General features: G+C 37.2%; 1 protein-coding gene across 3 annotated transcripts in view; it reads right to left on the bottom strand.

Moving 5' to 3' along the window:
* edil3a (EGF-like repeats and discoidin I-like domains 3a) overlaps window positions 1–12191 on the bottom strand; it is a 237402-nt gene that overhangs the window by 97925 nt on the left and 127286 nt on the right. The gene's annotated exons all lie outside the window — the stretch shown is intronic.

Here is a 12191-nt window from a genome sequence, read left to right as displayed (position 1 = left end):
ATCATTGTCTTTTTATTACTCTCTAAATATTTTTTTAAAGGGACAGTTCACTCAATGTTTTTAACCATTTACTTTCATAGTATTCTTTTTTCCTACTATGGAAGTAAATGGGTAGGGATGTAACGATTCAATCACGATTCAATCGCGGTCCCCATTAAAAATGCCTGTCTGAAATTGATTCTGAATCGCAAGGCTGCGATTCTTTGTTTTATGCACAGCTTGTGCGTGTACTACGGCATTTGGTCAGTAGGAAGTCCTTATCAATCTAAAATCATTAAGAGTCAGAGTCGTTTATAACGTGCATTTAAAAAAGCAACACTCGTTAAGCAAAATCATTCAAAATATTCTTTATTATCATGAAAATACCTGAAACAATTATAAATATTCCTGTGTAGACATTTCCTGGAATAGCATTCGTAATGCTACTTCTTGTGTGGCACAAAGGGAGTTTCTGCATGAGAGCGCCCCCTGGCGTTCGGATTTCACTGTAATTCATTCAAATTCATTCATTGAGAAAACGCGCATTTGCACGGTTAATCGTTACACCCCTATAAATGGGGGTTACAAAAATTTCTCAAAATATCTTCCTCTGTGTTCATCAAGACAAAGAAATGTATACAGGTTTGTAACAACATGAGGGTGAGTAAATGATGACAGAATGTTCATTTTTGGGGGAACTAACCTGTTAGAGGACAGCTCAGTTTTTGTGTCATTTTGTAATAATATACAATACACATTTCAGGCTTAAATTAAGAAGCTTGGTACTTTTACACCATACTATATCTGTGTCCCAATTTGAAGGCTGCGATCTCCAAATGCTGCATTTCAAGACCTATTGCATCACAGCAGCGTGACTGAAGGCTAGTAAGGCCGTCCCATTTGAAGGATGCTTAAAATGCAGCCTCAAAGTGTGTCCTTTTTTCTCTGGGCTGTGAAGGATAAAACATTCATTGCGCATGCGCCTGTAAAGGCTGAATATAACAGCTGGATATATATATAAAAAAACATTTAACCTCAGTTAAATAAAAGTGTGATTTTGGCAGAAAAAGGTTCTTGACACTGTTTTAGTACAGTATATGTTTTTATTTATATTATTTCTGCAATACTTTGTATGTCATGTTTTAAACTTTGATATACTATTATATTTGATATACTGTTGTTTAGTTATTCTGCATACACGTAACATAATTTCCAGTTGTTTTTATTTCATATTTTTTTAATATGTCAGACATCTGACATAGTTCGCTGCATGGACTTATTTATATATATATATATATATATATATATATATATGAAGAGTTTCGTTGCAAAACGAGATAAATCCGTTTTTAACATTTTTGTCAAAACATGTTTATTATTATGTTATCATGTTATTGTTTTGTTTTATGGTGCTACTTTGCTGTATTTTTTAAGTTATGAAGGTTTAAACAAACCAATTGCAGTTAAATTGATATTAATTGGAATGCACAACCAAAAAACGAGATTTCTGAAACATAAAAAAACGGAGTTATCTCATTTTGCAACGAAACTCTTCATACTGCGTTGTGAATATGTAAAGGTGCAGTGTGTAACTTTTAGAAGGATCTCTTGACAGAAATGCAATATCATATACATAACTATATTATCAGTGGTGTATAAAGACCCTTCATAATGAACTGTTATGTATTTATTACCATAAAAAAAAAAAAAAACATACATACACAGTGGGTCCCCTTACATGGAAGTCACCATTTTGTGCCGCCATGTTTCAAAAGTAGCCCTAAACGGACAAACTGCTCTACAGAGCGTGTTTTGTCACTACTTTATTTTGTCTGTATACAACATGTTTGTCCTGTGGCGGCTACCATAGCTTCCTTATGCGTTTCAGTGAACAGTCTCACTGCTAGATGCCGATTAAATCTACACACTGCACCTTTAAGAGGGTTTTTGTTGAGAATATCACATTTCCTTTTAATATGACCTAGACCACAATAAATACACGTTTACCTTTGCGGTACATTAACATGATTGGTGTCACAATGATGTTGTGTAGAATTATCATGTACATTGATTTTAAGAACATCACACTGTGAATCAGGGGCCAAAATCTGATTGACCTGTGACCAGCCACTATCCAACCCCTCATAAGGAGCATTCGCTGACATTTTGCAACCTGCCAAAAAAGAACTGAAATTCACTGTGAAGACAGACAGGTGTCATGTACTGTATGATAAGCTCACAGGAAAGTCATGAAGGTGAGACACAGAGATAAGGGGTCCTTACTTTAACATCTAACGCAGCACACACACACACAGGTTGGACATTGATATTCAGCCACGCTCTGAGGCTTCACCACAAATTAGCCCGATGAAAAGCACACCTCTGTCTTTATTCCTCTGTGGTTAGGTTAACAGGAAGCAGACAGGTGCTTTTGTGAAAGAGCAGTCACATTAATCTAGCCGTGTGGTCTAGGGAGGTCTAGGGAGGCACTCACTCTTTTCATGGAAGGTTACATGTGGCAAAATAATCACAGAAAATTGTGCATTCATTAATACAATATATCCACTTACACAGTTTAAAACAAGACCACATTATATACAGTATGTCATAAAAGTGAGTATACCATTCACATTTCTGCAAATATTTTAGTACATCTTCTCAAGGGACAATACTATAGGAATGAAATTTGAATATTTTAGAGTAGTTAATGTGCTGCTTGTATAGCAGTAAAGATTTAAATGATAATAGATGTATATTGTGTAACCGTGCAAAGCCACATGTTCTATTCATCATGTTCATGTCACAAATTTGTGTATCTTGTATTAGAGTACTTAACATTTGGTGCTTTGAGTACAATTCTGTCATACAGTACTGACCACTGGATGTTGAACATGGCACCTCATGGCAAATAACTCTCTTAGGACAAATCTGGCCTAGAAGATCAGTAACAACCTGAAACTGAGTTACAGTACAGTGGCCATGGTCATACAGAGGTTTTACAAGAAACACAAGGGTCGACTAAAGAAGTTGAGTCCTTCTGCTGTTAGTCAGGTGCAGACGCATGAGTGCTGCCAACATTGCCTTACGGGTTGTAGAAGAAGAAGGTCAGATTGTCAGTGCTTAGATCATACGCAGCACACTACAACAATCCAGTTTGAATGGCCATTTTCACAAGGTATTTGTTCCATGTGTCAGGTTAGTCACTAGCCAGACCGATAAACAAGCACAGACTGGAAGTAAACTTCGGGCCAGGTGCTTAACCACGGCAACGCACGTGCGTACAATGAAATCGTCTATAACTAAGCACATGGCATTTTACAATATGGATTGACCTGATCTGGACAGCATATTTTTGTCACACTTTATATTAGGTGGCCTTGAAGGACAAGTTCGGTATTTTATACTTAAAGCCGTGTTTTCAGATTGTTTATGATGAAATAGAACGGTTTTGACTGAAATCGCAGCGATTTTTGTGTGAGCATATCAGTGAACACCCCTGACCACTCGGTGAGTTTCACGTCTTTGTAAATAAAAGTTTAATGCATTTTAGGAAGGATTGTTCCAGTGCACATATGCAGCCATTGTAGAGGTGGTGGTGGTGGGGGTGATACAACAGAAACCGAAAATTCTCGGGCCAGCATCATAACTACTATGTACTAACATTAAATACCCACAAGACTATGAATTTACTGTGAAACTACATGTTGTTATGGAAATTCACCCTATTTACTGCTAATGAGTTTGAGATATGGTTAAGTTTAGGAGAAAGGGCATGATTAGGATTAGGGTTAGAATTTGATTTGGGGGTAAGGGTTGAGTTATGGTTAAGTGTAACAGTAACAGTGTAACTACACATATTAATTAGGTGGCAGTACTTTAAATGTAATTACAATGCACCAACATGTACTCACAAAATACACACTATGGCTTGGCAAGATCAAGTGGCGTATAACATTAAAGCAACATGAGAGTGATTGCAAAGCAGACTGCACCTAATATGCTTTAAACAATTTTTGTGGTTATTTATTGTAAAACGAACCATGCAAGAGACCACCTCTGCAAAGCATACCACACCAGCCAAACGAACCATACTTTGGGGATCAAAAATACTTTCGTACAGTATGCATAGTCTAAGTACCCTGTTACACTATTTAGGCAATGTTTTTTTTTTTTACAAATCTAGCAACTGTTAGGATAAACCTTAGCTTCACATCTGTACACATTCTGTGTCACACGTCTTGCTTTCCAGGTGATGTGCGTATCTTGACATCTAATCTGTACATTGAGCTGTGCAACGCATTCAGTTCAGCATAGACCATACAGAGCTGACACATGAATGAGCTTTCCAGGTACAAAACAGTGTTTTAAGAATTGTTTACATTTTGAAACAAAGGAAGAACCAACACGACACAGACAAGTGACTGGTCCTTTGAAATGCTGTTTTGTATGTACAGTATGCATCTCATTCACGCCTCAGCTGTGAACCTGAACAGAATTAAATAGCCCTGCTATACACCAAGAGAGAACAGAGCTTATGTGTGAATGAGCTACGTAAATAAATACACAGGGTTACAGAGGGCCAGTCAATTAACTGTGCATTGTTTTCTCATTTGAAGTGTAAACAATTTTTAAACAAAATGCTGTTTTTCTGCTCAGCTCAATGTACAGAACTGTATAGATGCCAAGAGACACAGAATTCACCAGGCAAGCAAGACCTTGGACTCGTGGGGCAATACAGGTGACACATAATGTGTACAGGTGTAAAGCTAAGGTTCATCCAAATAGTTGCTTCCTCTTTGTTTATTAAAACAAAGACATTTATTCAGGTTTGTAACAACATGAGCATTTTCATTTTTGGGTCATCTCAGAAATGACGTTTAACTTTAAATAAGATTCTTTAGCCTTTACGTCAATTTAAACTTAGGGACAAATGAAGTACAACCCCATACACTTTATTTAACGCATCCTATCACTATGCAATATTCTGTACTGCCGATGTAATTAGAAAGCCACTTCATGTATTTAAGCTGTGTACTGTACAAGTGAGTTAATTTAAATTAAAGTACATATGGATAAGGTATGTAGAATACACCTAAGCACAAATGTATTGCAGATCTTGGTAGGTAATTGATCTGTTTATGTTTTTTCCTAAACAGGTATCCACCTTATTTTTAATAAGGGTAAATGTGGGTACCGCCATCTTTGAGCTCTTTTGTGAAAAACTTCTGATGAGCCACTAAAGCTAATGGGATTTGAGGGACACGAGTGTGCCATTTTGACCTGCTTGTTATTCTTCATTATGAAATCCAGGAAGACTGGAATAATTTGTACAGTTAGGGGTGCCATAATTGCTGGTACAAATGTGTTAAATCTCTACAAAACGTTTGCACCATAATCTATAGTTCAAGTCTGTAACACATATGTAACAAGATATTTTAGTAAGATCATTAGCTGTGTAACCAATTCAACCGGCTACATATTTATAACAGGAGGCCCCTATTACACATACTTTCATCCATTATACTATATGACACTTGCATTTTATGTGAGCAGCCCCTACGCTAATAGGATTTTGTTGCTATCTCCATGTCTTGTTCTCGATCCCGAGGAGACTGAGACTAACAGTCCCAGTTCCTGCTGCTATTTAGCTCTTTAAACTACTGATTTACTGGGCTTCTATCATCGTGATGCACAGCCGATGTCTGATCAGCGACCACCGACCGCCTTCCTTTATCATGGTGCCCTGCCGATGTCTGATCAGCGACCACCGAGCGTTTCCTTTTATTTCAAAATTAATAAATCTTAAAGTATATCATTTTCATTTTTAATGAATCACCCAGCGACAACCAACCGCTTCTTTTAACTTTTGTTTTAAATTATTAAAACTTTTAATTCACAAACATTTTTATAATATAGTACTCAATACATAGTTTATATTCTAAAGGATCAGCTATGTCTGGCTCTCTTTCAAGTTTTTTTTCTCCCATGGACTTTTCCCCTCGTGTTTTTTCTCCTAGGAGTTTTTTTCAACCCCTAGGGAGTCAGCTGACATTCTGATGAACACAAAGGAAGATATTTTAAGTAATGTGTGTAATCAAACCGTTTGTAGACCCCACTTACTTCCATAGTATTCTTTTTGCCTAATATGGAAGCGAATTGGGTTCCACGAACGGTTTGGTTACAAAAATTTCTCAAAATATCTCCATTCGTGTTTATCAGAACAAAGAAATGTATGTGGGTTTCTAAAAACATGAGAGTGAATAAATGATGACATCATTTTCATTTTGGGGGGAACTATCCCTTTAACTTAGAATTACGTTGCATTACGTTACGTCACGTTACAAATACGTTGCATTATTACTCCGCTCGCTAGTACAGATAAATTTTATCTGCTGTACCGAAAACCCAAGCACAATTTGTTTGTGTATGTTGATTTCAATAACAGTAAATAAACACCAGCTGTGTTTAACAGAGATAATGTTTGAGTAAAATCAATGGCAAGACCTTCTATTGAACTAAGCTGCACAAGCACAAGTAACAGAACTAAAAGGCTGCATCCAGCAGCACGCAAATATAATTTGATATATTTCACAATATATGTCTTAAGATCTGATTTATGAAAATTCTTAATAGTGAAACATCCTAAACATTTCACAAAACTGAAAAAACTCCCAAAGGCAGAAAATGCTATAAATACAATGCTAAAGGACTCGGCTTTGATGTTTTGAGGATAAGCTTCCAAACACCGGCGGCCTTCATTTGCTTAACTTATCCGGTCTTGATAAATCAAAGACTTTTAATCCTGCTAGATTTTTTGGCTATTTAAAGGCACATGCAAAATAAATCTCTAAATCCTAAAATATGCAATATACTTTTAGGCATAAGCAGTACTGTGCAAAAGTCTTAGGCCACAATTAGATTGTTTTTGCAATGTTATACTGATCATATATAAATCTTTCTTAGTCTTTTTAATAGAATACATCCAGAAAATACACAAAATGTGTATATAGTATTAAAAACTGTATAAAAAAGGAAATCTGATGTGTCAAGTTTTAAGGGTAAACTCCCCTTCCACTTGAGCAATAGCAGGAAACTGCAGGATCTCTTAAACCTAAATAAAAAAAATCCTAATTTCTAATTTTAAAGAAATTAGTCTTTTTACTTCATTCTGCTCAAAAACGCTCAAGATGTGTTTAGTGCCAAGAAAGGTCACACTAAACACTGACAACGCCTAAAGAAGATATTTAGTCCTGAAAATGTAATCTTTTATTTTTGTACATATTATTTCCTGTATTTTCTGTTTGTATTTTAATAAAATAGATTGAAAAATAAATATGGATGGACAGTAAAACTTCTAAAACAACAAGTCTGGTAGTGGTGGTGGCCTAAGACTTTTGCACAGTACTGTATATAAAAAAAAAATCCAATAATGAGGAAACACAGAATATTTAAGAAACAGGGCTATTTCTGATACAGATATAGCAGGTGAAATGTTTTTTTTTTCTGAAAAATTGCAGGTGAGAAAATCATCAAAGCATGTGCAGTGAACACAAACACAGTTAGCTGTAAAATCTCTATTTATAGCCAAGGGAACAGTGACATTTATTTTATGACTTCCATGTAATGTATTGAAAAGAGCAGACACAATGGAGATTATTGCAAATGAATCCAAAAACTTGCTGGTTACCAGTCCAGATCCTATATAACCACACTATTCCAAGGACCAATTGCTATTCTTTAAATGGCCTGGGGCACAGTTTTTTGGGGGAGTGCCTTTTAAATGCTGTAAGCTACTATGTTGGACCTATGTGTCCACCCTGACAATGGCCCTGACCACACCACACTTTGTAAGGAAACAAAACATGAAATATTGTCTGCTGTACTCTGATTCTATAAAAAAAAAATCAACTGACATTATTATTTCAGCAGTTTGTAAAAAAACTGCCAAAAGTACACAAGAGGACTGTACCGTGTGTGATGAAGCAGAAAAAAATGCACAATTACTTCATTACTTCTTAATGGCCGTGCAACTTCAAATTAGCAAAGTGTGTTCTAAACTCTGTGCTCTATTAGCATGGATGCACAACGGGCCCCTGTCAGAAAGAATGCCATCGTCATAGCAGGAGATTGTCACAATTACAAGGATTATGCTTTAATTATTTCAAGTGAGAGAGGCTTACCTCCCTCATTAAGAATGATTAACTCAGACAAACAAAGACCCGAGTGCACGCTGCTGATATTAACAAGGGCAAATTATCATTAAGTTAATAGCTGCTTGAAAATTAAGAAAGGGTGCTAATGTTCGCTTTTATAGTTTGCAAATTAGTTTATTGTTTAAGGAAGTCATATTATCAGAAATCATTTTTTCTTTAAATCTTTGGAGAAGTTAAATATACAATGAAAATAAACTTCAAACACGAGAATGATAAGATTTAATAAAGCTTCAAGCGGCAATGGTAGGGCCCTGGCACGCATGGACACCGCTAGCCGATAGCCTTAGGAAAGAATCGAACAGTGGGCGATATGCATTTAAGTAGTTTTGATGTGCCACGCCTCCTGTTGGCAGCAGGTTGCGCTATGAGTATAACTGAATATTGCCATGTTGATGTGTTCAAGCCAGGACTCTTATTAACTGTGTGAAATTTGGGGCAGGTCAAACATCGGATGTCTGAGTTACAACAGGTTCCTGTTTTATGTCAAAGCATCAAAGTTTCCCAGGTGGCACATATACGGCCTTTAAAGAAAAGATCTTCCCAATGTATCATCTCAAAGGTCTTACGATTAGACTGACCAAATATGTTGTTGATCTCCTAAATCACTATAAGCAGTAAATCACAGTGTAAAAACATGTAAATTCTTGCTGCCAGCAGGTGGCGCTATGGTTGTATCTGAATATTGCCATGTTGATGCGTACTGACCAGGAATCAAACTTGTGAAGCATGTGGCAGATAGGACATTGTAAGCCTGAGTTATCCTTTATCATGGCAAAATGCCGAAATTTGTCAGACTGCCATGGACACACACTCCAACATAAAGTCAAGATTTCTGATGATCTGATTAAATCTCTAGAGGAGTTTGTTAAAGTACGATGTCTGGATATGGCAAAAAAAAAATTATATTGAAAAATCAAAATGGAAGACTTCCTGTGGGGTTTAGACACTGATCTATATAAATGACTGGATTGCGCATGGAATGCTTAACGTATCAGCAAGAGGTAAAGTCATCGCAGAGTTCGAGCCGCCATCTTGGAATTCCCAACCAGCAGAGGGCGTCACTGACTTACATTAAAAATCATGATGTAAATTCACCCAGTTTACAGCATATCAGTCACACGAAATTATGCATTGTTTCCTGCAGCATATTTCAGTTAAGGGGGCCTGCCTAAGCTTGGAAACCCTACCGCCTTAACTAGCTCGTCCCAAAAAAAAAAAAAAAAAAAATCTGCACAAAAGGCCGTCAAGTGCATCTCGGAGAATAGTGCGTACGCGCATCACCTCGCATGCAGGGACGCGCGCCACACAGCCGCAATGAGAAAGACGTGGTCTGGACCTTCACTGTCTGGAGGATAACTAGCCAGTTGATAAAACATCTCGGAAAATAGCGCAGACGCGCTTCACACCGCGACACCGTGAGCGTGCACGCGCACCACATGGTGAAATGAGATAAGACGTGGTCCGTCATGTCTGGAGGATAGCTAGATAAAACACGTGCCGTGAGAACTGTAAGTGGACTTATGTTTTGGATTTAAGCCTGTTATTGTATTAGTCTATATAGACTAAAGTGTTATCCAATTATTTGTTAATTATATTAAAATATGTAAATCACTTTTACAATTTATATAAGCTGCTTATACTATTTATGTAAACTGTTTTTATTTTTATTCCATTTAAACAGGTCTAAATAGCAACAAGCTGGCCTGAAAATGAAATTATACTTCTTGAACTCACCTCAACATGTATTCTACAATCATTTAACCCCCCAAGGGCAATGCTGAAGTCACTGTTACAAACTGTACACCGTGCAAGATTGTCAATAGTTTTAACTCTTATAAGACAGGGGTACACTTTTGTTTTATATTTTCGCTTTTGGGGTGCTCCTGTTTCTAGATAATTTGGTTCGAGAGAAGAGATAAAAGCCTGCCCACACTGACAATTGATTGGTTGATTTACCGAAACAGGCCAATCAGGATGCTATCTGTCTTACATGCGCTTAATGAGGCACACACACAGACGCAAGGTCTCCCTCTCTGCAGTGCGCGCGCTTAATTACATATTCACATTGCTTTTCGAAAACCGGGACATTCAGTGTCCCGGGAGAGTTGATAATTTTCCTGGGACAGGTTATTAAAAAGAAGGACAATCCTGGTAAAACCAGGATGGGTGGCAACCCTAACCAACATGGTGGCGCGGTGGCATGACAATTGTGACATCATGCGCAATCCAGTCATTTATATAGATCAATGGGTTTAGAGCTTGCCTCCAAGATACTTTTTGTATGTCTTAGGGCGATACATAACCCTACCGGATTTCATATCAATATATGTAACGTAGCATGGTGGCTGTTTCTTTAAAAAAAATTCCGCTCTATGCACTGTACTGTTTAGAAAAATCACAACAGTAGAAACCACTAGTTCACATGGGGGCAGTTTCCCGGACAGGCCTTATATAGTCCCAGACTAAAATGCTTTTTGAGCTTCCTTAATTTTAAAACATTTTGTCCTGATATATCCTAACATATATCAGTGTCATTGTTTGCTCTCAGGATACACACCAGTATTGTTTTTGTAAGGTAAAAACTACTTAAATGCCATAATATAACTAAGGCCTAGTCTTGGATTAATCTAAACCATTTCCTCGAAACCGCCCCTCAATGTTTAAGCCTGATCTTTATTTTGCGTCAGTATGGATTATCTTATGAGTTAGGGTCAAAGAGAACCAAAATCTATGAAATTAAAAACGAATATGAAAAAGAACAATAAAAAGACACTTTAGAATTGTAGTGTAGAATTGATGATGGTCTAACAGTTATATGGGTTGCTGAGCAGTTACACTTACTGTTGCTTTGAACTACTAAAGCTTTCCCCAGGCTGAGCTCTGAAAACATTTAGGCTCATCACTTAAATAAATTGTTGTTTTAAAAGTTTCCAGTTCTGAGTGATTCTCTCTCTTTGTTCATTCAGTTCAATTCAGAAACTGATAAAAATGTTAGATGACCATACAATGCACTAATTAAACCTTTAAATTGCTGAGAAGCGTAACACTTCACTTTAAACGATGTGAATATCCTTCCACTCGGATGAACGTGGGGGCGTGGGATTTGGTGATAGCTCTTCTCACTGCGGTTACAGAACGTTCACTGTAATTTGCTACAATTAGACCTTGCACCTGCACTGGGCATATAATAACAGGGGCATCTTAGCTCCTTCTTTGTTGGAAGAGCTCCCTCGTTATTTGTTCCATTGGTATTCAAAGAAACATTCAGAAGATATAAACAGCTAGATGATCAGGTGACATTTTGAGGTGCAGGTAAACATGGAGACAAACCTAACCTGAAGAGAGTGGTGAGATTTAGATCTAAGGCAATTAGACCAGGGGCAATTAAATCGGTAGTATGTGTGTATAAATGGTAGAGATGTGCAACTCCATAACTGAGTTTGATGCGATACGCCTCTCGATGCATAGCCTACAATGCAATATATTAACTCTTTCGCCGCCATTGACGAGATATCTCGTCAATCAATAGAAAACGCTTCCCTGCCAATGAAGAGTATTTCCGTCTTTCCGCAATACCACTATTATCCACCAGGTGGCGCCCTTCCGCAACTTTTTAAACCCGGAAGTATTGCACTATGGCAAGCGGCTGCATGTCCGTGTCTGTTTTAAAGATCGCTCTGAATGGAATCTCTATGAAAAGTCCGTCACAAAAATGGAATTATCTCTGCTTTTTGCTCAAAATGTGGTGTTTTTGCAGAAACCTACTCATATTCAAAAGCTGATTACAAAAGAACTACTGAAGGTAGGATGTAACGGTTGGTTTGTTTGAAAGCAGAGGGTCTGTTCTTTCATTTGGTATATTGCATGTTTATATATTTAAAGAAGAACATTTTCTGGAAGGCATTAAACTTTTGTCAAAATCATGAAGAAACGCTGGTGCTGGCTGGCAACATTTTAAAAAATGCTGGCAGTGAAAGAGTTAAAGATACATATGAAGCA

This window comes from Paramisgurnus dabryanus, chromosome 5 (genome assembly GCF_030506205.2).
Source record: "Paramisgurnus dabryanus chromosome 5, PD_genome_1.1, whole genome shotgun sequence".
Classification (NCBI taxonomy): domain Eukaryota; kingdom Metazoa; phylum Chordata; class Actinopteri; order Cypriniformes; family Cobitidae; genus Paramisgurnus; species Paramisgurnus dabryanus.
The sequence above is the reverse complement of the archived record's forward strand: the minus strand, read 5'-3'. Positions and strand labels throughout refer to the sequence as shown.